Here is a 19,213-nt window from a genome sequence, read left to right on the forward strand (position 1 = left end):
CTAATTTGGTGCGAATGTAACAACGGTTCTTATCCGATCACCGAGGTTAAGCACCTTTGGGCGTGGGTAGTACTAGGATGAAAGACTATTTGGGAATACCACGTTAACTTGTATGAGCTTACCGTGGCATTACGAACACCTGAAGTATAAACAAATATTTCTTTAGATTTTCTGTCTGCTATGGATTTATTTTACTTTTTCTTTCTTGTTACGTAACCCTTGTTTTCTTGACGTCATTTTGCGCTGGTCATGATAAAGGAGTCAAATGTCAATTTATTGACAAGCAGATTTTCGGCATTCACTTTGTTTGATTTCTACTGCGCTTTAAACACAATTTTTTGCTAAATTAATGTATTTCTATGTCTCTTCTCGAAATATTTAAGTACTACTTTACTTATTAAATGATATATAAGACAAGATGTTAAAAACAAATGATAAAACGTAGCATTTACATTAAAAGAAAATCTTTGGCGTTTATTGAATCTATATGTGGTGTTTGATTAACATTAAAACAGGTAATTTTATGTATTTCAAAAATATGATTTTGGTTCATATTAGAAAATTTCATCTGTGATCACTTTTTCTCCGGATTGTTGGATTGCTACTGATATGTTTGAATATTATCAAATTATTTCTATATCAATGCAAATATTTTATTATACAAAAACTTATTTGCCTTTTATTTGCAATATTAAAGCCTCATTTACGCTGAATTTGTATGGCATGTAGGTTGTCCACTTTGTTTCTCGTGGTAACATTAAATCAAGTTTCATGAATGTTTTTTTAAGTTTCAAGAACAACTAGTGCGAATGTATTTTTTAATATATTAGTTGCATTAGCTGTGTTTTAGTTTTAGTTTTTCTCCTGGTCTGTTACTAAACCAAAATAAATATGACTTTTTTTTTTGACGCTAATATATATAAATATATAAATATATATATATATATATATTTAGATTATCGCCATTAGCTTAAGTATATAGTTAAAGATTACAACAGTCTTATGACCACACGCCTAATATGATGAATATCTCAAAGACAAAAAGACCGGTGAAAGGAGCTTACAATATATATTGACATGTCTTCATAACTCAATCCATTCATTCTAAATTAATATTCTGTTCTTGATTAATTAGCTTCTTGAGAATATAAAAGTGTCAATTAAATCGTTCATGCTTTCACTATGATAAACTTTGAAATCACCAAACGTCTTTGCTTTTATTCTATGGATCTGTATGAAAAGACAATGAGAATTATTTACTACTGCCTTTTGTGAAATTTATGATAATTAGTAGAGAATACCGAAATGGCTTTAAACTTATTAGATATTTGAAAATTAAAATCCATCCCAAATTAAAATTTTTATAACAATATTTTAGAGCAAGACGTGGTTGAACCGCGGCTGGCACAAACCTGGCCCAAGTTCAAACCACGGCCAAGCATGATATCAAGTAGTATTATATTAAATTTTTGCTTGAGGTTATGAATCTCGCCTTTCGCAGGCAATGCAACATCACATACAAGTTAGATGCACATATCGAATGTGTAATGTATATGAATAGCAAATAAGGTTAACCAATAGGTTCCCCTGTCGTAGAAAATAACATTAAAAATGAAAATTAGCAAACACAACTGAAAAATATTTAGTTCTGATCGATGTTAAAAAAATTGGTAACTCACGTTTGATTTTTAACTTTCCGTAGGGTAAGTCATTGTAATCGTCCAAAAATCTAAATTGAATATTTTTATATTTCTTCACGTTATGAAGGTTTCTGAACATTTTGGCATACCTCAGAAAAAATTGAATGTATGTATGGATACAATTTTTCGTCCATGTTTTTGGGCGCACGGATCAACCGATTCAAATGTTTCAAAACACATTCGATTCTTATTGATAGGGAGATTTGCTGATTATTTTTTGGCAAAGATAGGTCCAAACGTTTCGGAGATAAGAAGCAAAGAGTGCAGAAATTAGAAATCGAGTTTTTGACAGAACGGAGCATCCGATTTGAATAATTTAACAAACTTTCTGCTTGTGTTGACAAAACGATTGCTTTTGGAAAAAATATTAATTTGTTCAAACTAATTAATGTTTCAAAAAAAATTTGAATATAAATTATTAGTTCTAGCTAAAGTTTCAAAGCTTACTTGTATACTACAAATAATTCTTACTTTACAATTCAGTTTATAGAATTCTTATAAATATAAGACAATGCCCTGTAATTTAAATTCGATTCATTAAATTTTGTTTATGTTAACATAAATAAGTTACAGTACTTATAATAATTTATTTGAAATCTAATATTTCTCGAATATTATTGCATTACGGAAAGTTTCAGAAATTTGCCTTAAGGCACGATGCCATACACCATTGGTTTATTTGAAATTATATCATTTGGTTATATCAATCAGAATCAACCGATATTGAAATAACTAGATCGTGGCCAATATTTAAGGCTAATTTAAATTACAGATTAGTATTACCCAATATTGAAATGAGTATGATGACATACATCGATTAAGAATTTTTAGATAAAATTTAATTAGTTTTAAGGTGTCTAGCATTTTTAAGTAAAGCATTTAAAAAATAATGCGTTCAAAACTTTTGTCCAAATAGTCTTGTTATACTTCCTAGTGTGCCCAAGTCCTTGAGTTTTATGAAATAACTGACATATATCCGGGTATCTACAATTTTCTGCAATGCTAATCCAGTAAGCAAACTGGTTTTATAAAAGTGGATCAAAAATCCACAATTGATTATATCTCGAAGAAACAAGAAAGAATTGTTATGTTGCAAATAAAAATAACACTTGCAACATTTGAGTGATTGCCAATGCATTAATAATTTCTCATAAACATTAATGATTTTTATGAAACCGGTTTCATGCTTTGATTAATTTATTTCAGTTGGTCATACAAAATTAATAGTTTAAGCAAGAATAGCTTTTGATTGTTGCCGTATTGTACATTGAAAGACAATTCCATTTGTGCTATTATTGTTACTATTGAATGCGAATACCACATGCACAATCAAAGCCGATTACAATGGAAGGTTTAGATTAATTTCGAAAGCTAAAGACTATATTTTCGTGCTTTGCTAAAGTACGCGATATATAGTTTTAATGATTCAAGTATTATTCATACTAACTTCATATTTTAATTCATGTGCTTAAATTCTAAAAATAAATTTGCTATTTACTATTGACTATTTGTTGAACAATGAATTTAAAATTTTCAAAATGTTGACTTTATGTGCATTGGCAAGTTCCTTTAAAAGTTTGTGCAAAATAGTAAATAACATGATATCTGGTAACGAAAACTTAAAAGGATTGCAAAATAAAATGATATCTGGTAACGAAAACCTAAAAATAACAAGTTATCTGCAAACAAACTTTACGCTGTATAAATAATTTTCTTCGGCACAAGCTCAATAATGATAACGCTTCATCTTTAGGTTTTTAACTCCCCGTAGTATAAGTTCTAGTAATGGTCTAAAGATCGAAAATGAAATTTTTTGCATATCTTCACGTTTCAGAGGTTTCTTAACATGTTGGCATACTTTAGAAAAAATTGATGTATTTATGTGGTGTGTGTGTTTTGTGCGGTTACAATTTTTCGTTTACGATTTTGGGTGCGGGAATTATCCGATTTTAAATATTCAAAAAATATTCGATTTCTACATATTTTAAGACGGGCTGATTAGTTGTTGGCAAAGGCAGGTCCAGCCGTTTTGGAGATACGAAGCAAAGAGTGCAGAAATTTAGTGGCAATATAAATAAAAATTGACTCCTCTTCAGTATCTAAATTTCTTGGAGTTTATATCAATAAGAATCTTAACTGGTCTGAACACGTTTCCAACCATTTATGCTTCAAATTAACGCGTACATGCTTTATCCTGCGAACCCTTAAATCAAAAATTGGAATATCCAGTTTACTTTCTATTTATTACGCAAATTTCTATTCACACATTGCTTACGGTATCCAATTTTGGGGTTTCTCTAATGAACTAATTAAAGTTTTTAAACTTCAAAAGAGAGCAATTCGAATAATTTTTTCACTATCCTCCAAGACATCATGCCGTAATATCTTCAATGAACAAAAAATTTTAACAGTACCGAGTATATTTGTTCTAGTCACACTTAATTTCATAAAAAATAATCCAGACTCTTTTAATTTGTCTTCGATGTCAAATACCAAGCACGATACGAGACATAAAATAATTAAAGGTAGGACCTATAAACTACACAGTTCCTTTAATACTATCTGCGGTATGGGTATACAATTTATGAATAAACTGCCGTTACGTGTTCGTACCCTTGATAACAAGAAATTTCATAAAGTACTAAGTAATGCGTTAAAGGATTTAACTTTTTATAGCCCTCTGGAGTTTTTAAATTTCGATTTTTCAAATTACTTTCCCGAAAATCTCAACTAATCATTAACGCGACTTTTCCCGCTCGAAGAAATTTCTCTATTACAGGCAGCAGCAAGATCGATGGATCGACGATGGCAAAAATCCCTCCGAAACTACGGGCCCAAACCAACTGATGTCACTTACCAGCCATGTCTATGTGTACTATGCCCGTGACAACATAATTCGTTCGTTAAACTAAATACTTCTAAGTTACTATTATTATTATTATTATTTCTTTCTTCGTTTGTTTTTTCTTTTTTTTTGTTTTATATAACTGTTATTGTTATATTGTTAAAATTCTTAATAATTAGTTAATTAAACACTTACAATTTAAAAAACAAAAAAACTTGAGAAACATTTTTTTTTTTTTTTTTTTTTTTTTTTCTTAATTATTATTTTCATAAGACTGTTATTGTTAAAATACTTAATAATTAGTTAACTATAAACTTATAATTCATCAAAACACTTTAAAATTGTGAAACAAAATTTTAATTTTTTTATTTTGACTGTTATTGTTAAAATACTTAATAATTAGTTAACCAAAAACTTATATTTAAAAACACTTAAAAATTGTGAAACAAAATATTTCCTTCATCAAAATACCTAAAAATTTGTAAAATAAAAAATAAAAAAAAATTGTAAAAATATTTGACAATAACAATAAAAATGATAATGATAATATTAATAATAATAATAATAATAATTACAATAATATAAGATACTTAAATTTGTTAAAATATCATAAAATAACCTAAAATTTGTTAATATTGTAAAAGTATGTATTGTAAAGCTTATTAAAATTACTTATTAAATTTTTAAAAACACTTGTAACAAACAAACTAGTTATATTTAAAGAAAAAAAAAATTATAATTAAGTAAATATAAATAGGTTTATAGTAAATAAATTAAGTAATAAAATAGCTAATAATTAATTAAACTATATTAAACCTATAAAATATTGACTTAAGCCTTATTATATTATTAAATATTATACCGACGGCTTGTAAAATTAATAAATAAATAAATAAATAAATAAACTTCAAAGTATCTTTTTTACAATATTATTTATTAATGAAAAATTCGAGGTATATTAAATGTTTTATAAATGTATAAGAGAGCTTTAGGATTCTATCTAGAATGAAAATTAATATCCGAAATATTTTCTGTATTCAAAAAAAATATTTTTTAGAAATTAAAAAATAAATAAATATAGAAATAATCTTTTTTATCTTCCCCAAAAACTGTTTGTTTTTTGACACTGTCAACACAAGCAATCTTAATCTCCTAGAATATTTCATTACTACATGTTCATGGCTACAAGCCTTAAGGCAAATTGCTAGAACTTTCCGTACCAAAAATTATTTTTTTAAAAATAGATTAAATTTTGTTTAAACTTAAAAAAAAACAGATTTTTGAGAATTTTCTTCTATTTTGAAATATTTCGGAAATTTTGAACTTTTTTTCAAAGCAATCGCACCTGCCTTCCCAAAAGTTTAATCAGTTCTTCATCATGTCAATACAAGTAAAATGTTTTTTGAATTATCAAAATCGGACGCTCCGTTCTCTTAAATACTAAGTTACCGTTATTGGTACATTTTGCCCTGTATCTTCCAAACGACTAGACCTGTCTCTGCTAAAAACTAATCAGCACGTCTCCTTATCAATACAAATCGAATTGAATTATTGAAACCGGTTGATGCCTGTTCACAAAATCGTCGACGAAAATTTGTATCCGCACACACATACATCCATTTTTTTCTGAGGAATGTCTTCGAAACGTAAAGATATATAAAAAGTTTCATTTTTGATTTTTTGCGGTTACTATAACATACACTACCGAAAGTTAATAAGTTGGTTTTGCAGTAAGTATATTCAACATTTTATGTTTACAAAAATTCTGAAACTGAATCGCATTATTAACTTCCCGTAGGGCAAGTTATAGTAATCGCAAAAAATCGAAAATGAAAATTTTCATAGATCTTTACGTTTCAAAACCTTCTGAACATTTTGGCATACCTTAGAAAAAATGGATGTATGCGTGTGTGTGTGTATGCGTGTACGTGTATGTATGTATGTTCGGATACAAATTTTCGTCGACGATTTCGGGAACACGGATGAACCGATTTAAATAATTCAAAAAATATTCGATTCGTATTGATAAGGAGACGTGCTGATTAGTTTTTGGCGAAGGCAGGTCTAGCCGTTCCGAAGATACGGTGCAAAAAGTGCTGAAAACGGTAACTCAGTTTTTAAGAGAACGGAGCGTCCGATTTGAATAATTCAGAAAACATTTTATTTGTATTGACTAAGTGAAGAACTGTTCAAATTTTTGGAAAGGCAGGTCCAACGACTTTGTAGATATGGAGAGAAAAGTAAAAAAATGAACCATTTGGCGGTCAAAAATGATCATTAGACATATGCACATCAAATTATCAGATATTTTATAGAGATTTTAACAATAAGTATAAATTTTGTTTACATTTCTATGGGTTTCGTATCAGTGTTTACGCGTTAGACGGCGACGCGGCGCTTACGCGCTTTGATATTCCGTCTCTATGCCGTTAAAGCAGTACGATTGCTTTGAAAAAAAGTTCAGAATTTCCAAAATATTTCAAAATAAATTATTTAAGATAGAATGATTTAATATGGTTCGAAATTCTATTAAAAGTTCTAAATCATTGATCAACGTTTATTGATTATTATTATTGATTATTTTTAATTACTCGAATTTTGAATTTCGGTACGGGAAGTTCCAGCAATTTGCCTTAAGGCACGATGCCCTAATTGCCTTAAGACAGAATTCCACTTACAGCTAGTTTTAAAGTTGTGCTCCTCTGTGGGTTAGTGGTAGAGCTATGGTCATCAGGCCTCAATCAGCCTGAAGTCATGCATCGGTTTTTGTTTGGAAATATAGGCAGCAATATATTTCCAAGTAAAAATAGCGCTGATCTCGTATTGCTACACCAATAAAATAATCATCATTATTACAGAAATTGTAATAATAAAGTTTATCATATAGAGATTGGACAACTGTTTGGGTTAACATCTATGAACACCGAGGTAGTTAGTTAAGTAAATCATCACAACAGTTCATAGAAACCTTAGGTAAGATGAGACGGCTGTTCAAATAATAAAAAATAATATTGTAAAGATCAGTTAAAGTTTAGTTATGGCATTGTGTCATGATTTGTTTATCTATCTATCAGTCAATCCATCATCGGCATATCGTGATATTACGAGCAGCATTCATAATGTAAGATCAAATCCGAAGGCGTCACGCCGGAAGAATTATGTCCGAGCGGATAAATCAATTCTGTGTTGAACGAATAAGTTTTTGTATGGAGGCAATAAAGTAAAACACAAAGTTACGTCAGTATAAATTACAATTGAATGATAACATAACATGTTAGTGCATACTGAAAAACGAGCTTCTTCTCTTTCGCATAGAACTTTCTCGTTTGCTTTTTTGTTACGCTTCTAGAATTTTGTAGAATTTTTTCTGTCTTATGGCGAAATATGTAACGATTTCCAATTTCTTTTGAATATATTAAACGGCTTTTGTTGTAGCCCCTGAATGAAAACAATGAAAGCGTTCATTCATGCAGTTTGCATACCAATAACATATTATATATTACGTTTTATAACTATAACATCATCAACAGTTGATCAGCTGTTTTATTCATCTCAGGCATGTTAAATTTTTAAGGAACTTTTGATTAGCAGAATAGGCAATAAGAAATTTGGAAGCAATTAAACAATTAATTTTGGTATATAGGTCTAATGATTGTCTACAAGTCGTCAATTATAAGTCTATAAGTAAATTATATTATTAATAGCAAATAGATCACATTCAAAATATAGGCATCGCTTTCATATTAAAACACATTTCTAATAGAAAAACAATTCAACAAAATGAGCCATATAGATGTAAATTTTAAATCTTACCATTTTTGGTTCTAACATTTTGAACTAAAAGGAGAACTCATGCGTTATGTTTATTTTAAATATGTAGATATAGGAATTACAATAGTTTTAAAAAATGTAACTAGCAAATGCATTAAGATATAAGATAGGGCGTGGTATAAAGGTTCAATTGGACTTTGAGCAATTATATTGTGAAAACCAAACCAATTATATCACAACAAATAACACAATTATCTGACTGCGTTGAAAACTCCCAGCTGATTCAACACTTTAGAAATGTATTTTTTCTGTTTTTCAAATCAAAAGTTTGCAACCTGGTCCATATTACCCTACTATGGGGTGTGGGAGGGGATAAGTTTGTACTGTCACGGGGTAAACAGATTTAATGTATTACTTCAATTTTAAAGGAATTTTGCAAAAGAATAACTACATTGTTCAACCAATACAAATTTTTCATTTGAGAGGAGGTGCATTTTTTACAAAGATAACTTTGTAAATGACCTTGATCTGGTAATTCGTCAAAAATATTCATCAGCAGCGTTGGAATAACTATTTATTTAATATATATCTTGTAAAATTGATTTATTAACTTAATTTGTATTTTTGTTAACTTTGTTTTAATTTCCACACGCTTGCCAGGTTAAAGGTTCAGTTGTCCTTTTTACCCTACAGGTGTAAGCTTTCATAGAGGCTATATAAAAAAAGATTGAATCTAACTCAAAATTAACAGAACATTTCATAAAGCAATGAATTAACTTATACTCACAAATTATTTTATGGTCTCCCAAAATAAACCATATAGTGCTCACAACCATAAAAACTAACGACAAAAGAACTACTTTTTTCTTTCAAACTTGTAGGCTGGTTATGCATCTTTCTCCCTCTACTTTCAAATATTGTCGTTAAAAACTTATTTAAGTTATCGGTGGTGGACTTTTTAAGCCCAGCTCTACTCTATATAATAGATTTTAAAGCAAAGTATAATATGATTGTCATCATATTATACAATCATAATATATCGTATTTTTGAGGACAAATTGGACATACGGTATTAAACTTGTGTAATGTGTACGTAAATACAACATTGACATTCTGCAAAAGATTTAAAGTAAAACATCTTTACTAACATGTTTTTAGTACCTATCCAATTCAGGTTTCTACCGTGTTGCTTAATTGACTTCAACACGTAAACATGAATTACTATTAAACCAAAAACCACATGAAACAAGCAACAAAAAATTGTAACTAGATGACAAAAAAACTGCCAATAGAAATTCACTTCTCATGATTTGACATTGTTTTGTACAGTTTTTGTTTAAAATAATATAATAATTATTTGAGAATCGTTAAAAGAATTTAGATTAATAATTTAGAATTACAAAATTATTTAGAATTTGATAAGATTATTTCTAAACCAGTACCGAAATCAATCATTAGAGGAATAAACTTCAATAATCAAAAATAATTAATAATTATGTATTATCAATCGTTTTAAATATTTTTAATTATTATTTACGTAACTATATTATGTAAAGATTATTATGAATATGGGATTTTATCGTTCACATTTTATAGTATAATATAATTGTTAATAATAAGTGTTTGAATTGCAAAATTAAAATTATTTGTTGTAAGTATTTAAGTAAGTCTTTGAATTTTTGAATGTAAGTTTTCGCTAATTTTGTTTTTTTTTTAATTTCTAATATTCTTCAAAATTTTGTTACAAATTTTGTAAATTTTTGGATATTCTAAAAAATTTCGCAAATTAAAAAAAATATTATATTTGGTAATAAAGACATCTATAACAAACTCATAATTTTATTTGTATACATATTTCACTTATACGTAAATTTTTGGAATTTTTTGAATACATACATAAATTTTTTCTAAGATATGCAAAAATGCTCGAGATATCTTGAAACGTGAAGATATACATAAAATGTCATATTTTCAATTTTTTTGGGATTACTATAAGTTACCCTTCCGAAAGGTAAGGATGATTGTATTTGTTTCAATGCCATTTTATTCACACAATGCGAAGAAAATACTTTACTCTAAACTAAATACTTACTCTAAATACTTTACTCTATATAAAATATAAGTGCATGGAATAGTATCGATTAAATTGTTAAATTTTTTAACTTTCCGTAGGGTAGTTATAGTAATCAGCCAAAAATCGAAAATGAAACTTTTGCATTTATCCCCGTTATGAAGGTTTCTGAATATTTTGGCATATATCAGTATGTCAGCATTTTTCGTCCACGTTTTTGGGCGCACGGATTAACCGATTTGAATGGTTCAAATTCGATTCCTATTGATAGGGAGATGTGCTGATTAGTTTTTGGACAAGGCAGATCCAGTCGGGTAGAAGTGATGATTAGTTTTTGGCAAAGGCAGGCCCAGCGAAGCTAAATGTGCAAAAATGGCAGTTTTTGAGAAAACTAAGCGTCCGATTTGAATTTGGAAAAAAATTGCTTTTGGAAAAAAATTGTTTAGATTTTTTTATCATTTTTATTTTTCAAAACTTGTATATCAAAAATAATTCAGATTTTAATTGTATTTCTGACTAAAGTTCTAATATACTTTAAACAAATAATTTCAACATTGCAATTCAGTATATATAATTCTTGTTATGTTACTGTGACAATGTTACAGTATTTATATATAATAATCTATTTGAAAACCTTTAATATTCCTCGACCATTTCGGCAAGGGAAGTTACAGCAATTTGCTTTAAGGCACGATGCCATACACCACTAGTTTAAATTTAAAATAATTAAAAAGATGGTTTAGATAAATGTGAATATATATTTAGGATATTACATAATTATATCAAACTATATTTCGAAATAACATTTGATACACTTTATATTTTGTTTCTTGTCTTCAAGACCAAAAAGAAAAAAAATACTAATGTGTATAGTATAACGTTTTAGAATGAGAACAAAATAGTATTTCTAGCACTCTTTTGAGATTACGAGAATAATTTACGATCGAACTGGAAGTTTTATTACTTTTAAATTGGCAAATTAACTTGTGTGTTTTTTGTCGCATTTGGGCAACTATATATCATTTCATTAGAAATGTTTACATAACGCGTGTCCAATTTTGTGAAGAAACAATAATTGAATATCGGAACGATGGAATTTTTTGAATTAATTATATGTTGGTATCACAAAAATTTTGTTAGGATACACACAGACGCATATATATATATATATATATATATATATATATATACTAGCATACCCAGCCTTGCGTTGCAACGGCCCTTATTAAAATCCACCTGATTGAAATTTGAATCCGTTTGACAACCAAATTTCAAACCTTTTGTTATAAAAAATCATATCAGTCCAAATATAAATAAAATCCGGATTGAAATTTGAATATGGTGGATCAATAGGATATCCTATTGATTAGTGTTTTTTTTTAAACTTAAATAAACAAATGTTAAACTTAAATGTTCTACGATGCTTTATTTAGAAATGGTTTCGCATACTATTGGTCACATACTATTGGAAACTTGCTATAAGCCTTTAAAATTTTCTTTGAAAATTTTCCATAAATTAAAGATTAGACAGTCATCGATTTCAATGCATTTTTTTTAAATTTGTGTTTACTTACAAAACATAATATAAATTTCCGACTATAAATTCATATTCATACTATCCCTGAAACTAACATAGATAAAGTTCTGAGGAATTCGAGTTCAAATCTATGTTTGATTTTTGGCACTTAGAAATTTAATATAATATGATATGATATAATATTTAGTTTTCAATCATGATTTATATTAATTTTTTTGATGTTTACCTGAATGAACTACTTAAGCAAATTAAATCTTAAACATAAATCAATTAGTTCATAAATTTCCCAGAATATTAACAAACGTCATTTTCGGCATTTGTTTCAAATTCGTAACCGCCTAAATTTATTTAAATTTGATAAATTTTATTATTCTGTATCTTAAATATGATTTGTAATATAAGTTGGAATAATTAATGTATTTGTTCTTATTTGAATTCGTTAAAAATATTAATTCTTTTGACCTATTCATAAATTTCCCAGAATATTAACAAACGTCATTTTCGGCATTTGTTTCAAATTCGTAACCGCCCAAATTTATTTAAATTTGATAAATTCTATTATTCTGTATCTTAAATATGATTTGTAATATAAGTTGGAATAATTAATGTATTTGTTCTTATTTGAATTCGTTAAAAATATTAATTCTTTTGACCTGTCAAAATTTTGTTTAAATTTATAAACATTATATATTTCTATTATTTTTAATATAGCATTTTACCTAATTTGGATATAACTGTTGGATATATTACAATATATCTGTTCCTTTTTCAATAAGTGTTAAATAATATATTTTTAGAATTGTCAATTTTTTTTTCAGAAATCATAAATTGTTTTTTCTCAAAGTTTCCATAAATATTGACTTTTGTCATTTTAGTGTTTTGTTTTTTTTTTCAGTAAATTTCTGTCAAAATTTATGGAAATTTATAAAAAATATAAAACTAAATAAATATTTCCTTCTTGGTCGAAATTTAATATAATATGATATAATATATTTTTCAATAATGTTTTGTATCTACAATATTTCCTATAACAAAACTTGGAATAATTAATGTATTTGTTTCTTATTGAAGTCGTTAAAAATTCAATTTTTCTGAACTGTCAAAATTTTGTTTATTATTAATATTAAATTTAATATGTCGTTTTTTTATTGTGATCTATAATGTTTTGAGGAAGTTTTGGTATTCGAATTAATTTCGTAAGCAAATCAAAATATAATTATAAATCTATTTATCTAATAATTTGTATAAATATTGTCAAATGTCAATTCACGTTTTTTTAATGGCAACTTTTATTTAAATTTATAAACATTGATTTTTAATTAGATTTAAAACTATAAACAGTAATTTTGAATATGGCATTTCATCAAATTTAGATTTGAATGTTGGATATTTCTATATATGTACATGTTTTTGAATTTTATTTTTTGAAATGTCAAATTTTTTTTTCAAAAATTATATATCGAAATTTCCTTAAGTTTTGACATTTGTCATTTTAGTGTTTTGTTTTTTTTTGGTCATTTTCTGTCAAAATTTTTAGAAATCTATAAAAATTATATATTTATATTTTAAATTTAGTTTTCAAAATTTCCTATAACCTAAGTTGGATATATATGCATACGGTGAGCCAATAAAATTTAAAATCGGTCCAGTAGTTTGGGCGTCCATCGCGAACCAACATCGTGACACGAGATTTATATATATATATATATATATATATATATATATATATATATATATATATATATATTTATGTATCGACATGTGTGAATTGTGGCCTAAATGCAATGAATTTTTTACTGTACTCGTACTGACATTTATTTATAATCTATGTTGTACAGGCTGAAAGGTTTTAATTACCTTGAGAATTATTATCTTATATATCAAATTAATTAAGTTTGTACAATATCGAAATTGGGATAAAAACGTGTAACTTTTAGATGGGCGTGGGGCTGCAATCTGTGGCATTGACACATTTTATTATAAAGTCATTTAAAGTCAATAGTTGTTCATTTTTTTATTTGTATCAAAAATGTAGTCAATATTTTGCAGATTTAACCGTAATATTTTCTCCTAATAATCTGCGCACAGATATCACTTGTAATATAAAATATGCTAGACTAGGCAATATGTGCTACGAATGTTATATGCTACGAATATTGTATTATAGTTTCAATTATGACAAATCTTAAGTTATTGCATGCACGTATAAATGTAATATATAAATTTGTACAGTAAAAACATTTTAAAGTTCATTAGTTATATCCTAACATGAAGTAATGGCTAGTGGTGAATGATATCGAACCAAACAAATTGCCCGTGGTGGTGGCAAATTGCTGGTACTTCCCGTACTGTGATTAAATATTCTAGAAATATTAAATGTTTTCAAATAGATTATTATAAATACTGTAAATTTCATTATTTATACATACATAAAATATGAGATAAGCTCGTCGGAAATTGGATGTCTATATTTAAATAATTTAAATTAGTTAAAAATTAACTAATAAAACTTGAAGCGAAGGTAGAATATCTCATAGTTCTAAAAATTATATAAATTGAATTTTAAAGTTCAAATGATTTTTTTGAAGAATAAAAGTGAACTTTAGAATTTTATCTAGAACTAAAATTAAAACCCGGATCATTTGCAATATTAAAAAGAACTAATTTTTTGTAAATTAAAAAAAATATTATAAAATTAGAAAAATGCATTCTTCAAAAAACTAATAGTTTCTGCATACTGTGGGCACAAACGAAATGTTTTTTGAATCATTCAAATCGGATAGTCTGTTCTCTCATAAACTTAATTTCTATTTTTTGCACACTTTGCTTCGTATCTCCGAAACGGCTGGACCCGTCTTTTCCAAAATCTAATAAGCACGTCACCACATCTGCCGAAATCGAAAGTTATTTGTAACTTTATTTATATTATTTGTAATTATTCCAATTCAATTGCACACCTGTATAAAACTTGGATTCTTAATTTTGTTGTTCAACCTGGTGATTAAATTGTATACCACTAAGAAATGGATCCATGATAACATAAATTTTCATTAAAGTTAATTGGTGAATTTGTTCGCCATCTGGCTATCTTTTTTACCTTCTCTATAGGTTACAAAGAACAGGTGAAAAACGTTTGGAAAAGTAGCAGGTTGAACTTATTTAGATAGTTGTTCAATTGATACATGATATTTGTTGTAATGTAGTTGGTTTGGTTTTTAAAGTATAATTACTAAAAGTAAAATAAGCCTTTTGTTCCCCGCCCTATCCAATGATTTTTTTTATTGATAAAAGTCTTGAAAGTTTTTTCGGCGATGCAACATATTTTTCTTGATATAAAGACAAATATTTCGAAATAAATGTAATATATAAATATATTATAATTTATTTATACTGTTATTTAAAACGTTACTACAACGTAAAATATTATTAACAGATTTGAGGCACCCAAAAAGAAACTATATAATTCATGTTTGAAATTAGAATGTCTATACAAAAGTTGTAACTTTATATAGAGTAAATGTTCAAATTATAATATAATTTATATATAATGACTTGTGGTTTTTAATGGAGATATTTTACTTCGATTTCAATACTACAATCATTCTAATTAGCTCAATGCATGTAACACAAATATAGATAAAAATCGCAACAAAAAATATCTTGTAATGGAAAAAAACGATAGGGTAAGGACCATTTGTGTATTAGTCAACCTTGAGTTTTCTAAAACGTGTCCCAATCATTATTCAATAATTTAGAAAAGAATGCATAAATAACATTCTGTAACACGTTTCAAAAACTCAATTTAAATTTTACACCGCGCATGAATGAACAGATCGCGTTATATAACATTCGTAACGGCCCTGCAAGTGGGGCGCCCGACCGGCGCAAGGCGTCGTGACTGCCCGAGTAGATAGAGCAGTGATTCCCAACCTTTTTTGGGCCCAGCCCCACCTTGAAGTTTATAAAAACGTTATGCCCCCCCATTCAATTTTTTTGTTTCTAAATCGCTATTAAATTGTTATTAAACATCAAAAGTAAAATTTCGGATTAAGCCATAAAACAGAAATTTCAAATTAGTTTTATTTATTATAATACTTTTTACTTATTTATTTTTTTACTGTTTTTTTTCGAGATTTATTTAACACAATACTGAAGTTAAAATAAACATTTTATATTAGGTTCTAATTTATTAAGCTTTTTCTTTTTGTCAATAAATTATAGCAAATTTTTGTACATATGATTACATTTGAGCATTTGATTTCAGTTTCTTCATAAAGCCATTTCTCAATGTATCTACTTAGCTAGTTGACATTTTCTTAACTCAAACGGAATTATATCTTAATCTTTTATATATTTTTTTGTTAAATCTTTTTTAGTTATCAGGTTGACAACTAAGTATGTGTGCATCTTTTAGAAAATCAAAGACAATTTTTGTGTAGAATTAAATAACATTATTCTGTATACCATTTTGATCTATGATCTTTTATTATTTTCCAAGAAGCATCATTATCCCAAGTTTATAAAACTTCTAGTTTTTATTAGCAAAAACACAATTTGACACTATCATGATTTTTTTTTAAATTCAAAGGTTTTAATCAGACCGTTTGTAGTCAGGAATATTTGGTGGATGCAGAAAAAAATTTCACAACCAACATAGACAGCTTATTCTTTGAGAAGATCGTTTTACCCTTTGCAGAAATAAAATGCAAAATTTGACTAAAATGTTTGTTTTGATATTACATATTTCAACAAACGCTAAACGAAAACTGCATAACCGATCAAAAAAGTATATTCTACTAATCTACAGCTAAATTTCTCACTATACAATAAAACATGTGTTTTATATGTAGACTACCTCAACAAACCTAAAAAATCATTTGAAGCAATCTAGGAGTAAAAACAGCACTTAGTCGCCAACCTTGTATTATTTAATGATACAATAAAAATTAGTTTGTTTTGAATTAATTCCATCTTTAGCCATAGTTACTGACAGTGATGAGTAAATGCTAACTCATGTCACGTTTACGATTTTTCCGCTTTTAAAGCCTTATATAAAACTCTGTTCGCAATTAACTAATAACTAATTAAATATCACTTTTTGTGCATATTTGAAGTCGACTCTTGTCACTGACCTTTAAATAAAGCACTTGTGCCAAGCAGTCAGAAATTTGATTCACCTTATTTTTTGGTAATTTTCGTAAATTATAATTTAATAGTTTAAAATAATTAGTGAAGGGCTCTTTGAACCTAAAGAATTTTTGCATTCCGCAACATTCTCTTTCATAATGTTTAGTTTTATATAAGCAGTTTATATCATGTTCAGATTATATTGAGTAGTTGTAATCTTATTATAAAATAATGAGAAATATTCAAAATCAAGCTAAGCATTTAAAAAGTCAGATCAACTCGGCAGAAAAAACATAACTCGAGTCCGGCACCAGAAACGCAAGGTTGAAAACTAGGACACCTTATTATTAGTTAAATCTAAGAAGTATTTTTTTGTTAAATACTACATTACTTTAAAATTGCCAAAATTTTCAAATCGCCCCCCTGAAATAACAAATTGCCCCCCGGTGGGGCGTGCGCCCCACGTTGGGAAACACTGAGATAGAGCCTTTCGACGTAACGATTCGATTTTGAAAGAACGAGCCAGCGAACGGACTCGACTCGGGGGAAAAACGCGTTGCTTAGTGAAAGGTTATTTCCCATAAGGCGCACAATTATTTGACCTTATACACTTTTATCGGGCATTATGTGCGGACCTGGGCTCGGGGATTGCCGACACCGCGGGTGTAGACTACTGACCGCCTTACGGCTAGATGAGAAGGATTCGATAATTAAATCTGATATCATGATAACAATTTTCTATAATTTTATTAACTTTCCGAAAGAGGATAATTTCATAAAAAAATCCGACTCGCTAATTTTAAGTTTTTTGGCGTATCAAACCATTCTAATTCGAACGATACCAAATTTGAAAAAGTATATGTGTGCGTGTGTGAACAGATTTTCCATTTTAAATCATCGTTCTTTCAGAAACGGCAGAATCAATTTCAAAAATTTAAAAGCCATTTCGCGTACCTCGATAGCGACTAGTGTTTATCAATTTTGCGCGACGACCGGCCGAGCCGTTTCCTTGTAGATAGCAAAAAAGTGAAAAAAAATTATCCACGTTTTAGCCCGCAATTCTAGATTGATTCTGAGAATCCAAGAATCGTTCGAAAGAGATTTATTGGGAACCACCTGATTAGTTTTTGGTAAAGTTTCGCTGGCACAATTTCTTGTAATTAACTGTTGAAAAAAAATCGACGATTTTCATGTTTTTTCTTTGACGATATATATCATGGATATATAGATCATATTGAAATCTTGGGCCCTTTGATAAATGGTTTAATATTAAAAATTCGACAAAGTTTCAAAAAAAAATAGTCGCTTATTATAATTTGTTGATTTTTATGAAACTTTTTTTGCGATAGATATCATAGTCTTAGAGACCATAATGAATTATTAGGGCTATACCAGAAGTCGTTCAATTTAAAGAAATCTTTTAATGTCGTCAAATTTAAAGAAAATTTTGAAAAAAATATAGAAGCGTTTTCTTGACGTTTGTTAAAATTTTACTTGGTATGGTAATATTGTACCTGGTCTTAATGAAATTACTAAACCATTATAATCATATGAAAACTAGTGGTATGATTGAATTAAATTTTGATTCTTTGCTTTTTGAAAATACTCCGAGTTTGATTAGACACGTTTTCGATTTTCAATAATGTGTAATAGATTCACTCGACATACTTATAAATCATTCATAAATTTATTTATTTATTATTTATTAAGTCGATTATTTACACATATCTAAAAGTTCATGTAACTTGCCTTAAGGTAAAATACTACTTACAACTAGTTTGAAATATAAAAACATATAAATATATAAATAATAAATTGATGCACTGATCTTACCATGTCAGATGCACAAATACGTGGTAATGAGTAACCTATCCATTTGTTATATTCGAAAGTTCAATGTAGAACAAATCAACTACATTATATTTCAGTATCAATAAGAGTATATTTTTCTATAATTTCATGTACGTATATTTGTTATCAAACAAATGGCCATCATTTTTTAAATTATTGGACGTGATCCTATGGGTTATTTAGCCACCATACTTTCTTTATTAAATATTTACATTCTTTTCTATATCCTATTACATATCAATCTATTATTAATATAAACTTGTTCAAACAAACATACTATAATGGAAACTTGTTCAAACAAACATACTACT

This window comes from Ctenocephalides felis, unplaced genomic scaffold, assembly GCF_003426905.1.
Source record: "Ctenocephalides felis isolate EL2017-DRISC unplaced genomic scaffold, ASM342690v1 CF-g0.4_SCAFFOLD_03570, whole genome shotgun sequence".
Lineage (NCBI taxonomy): Eukaryota > Metazoa > Arthropoda > Insecta > Siphonaptera > Pulicidae > Ctenocephalides > Ctenocephalides felis.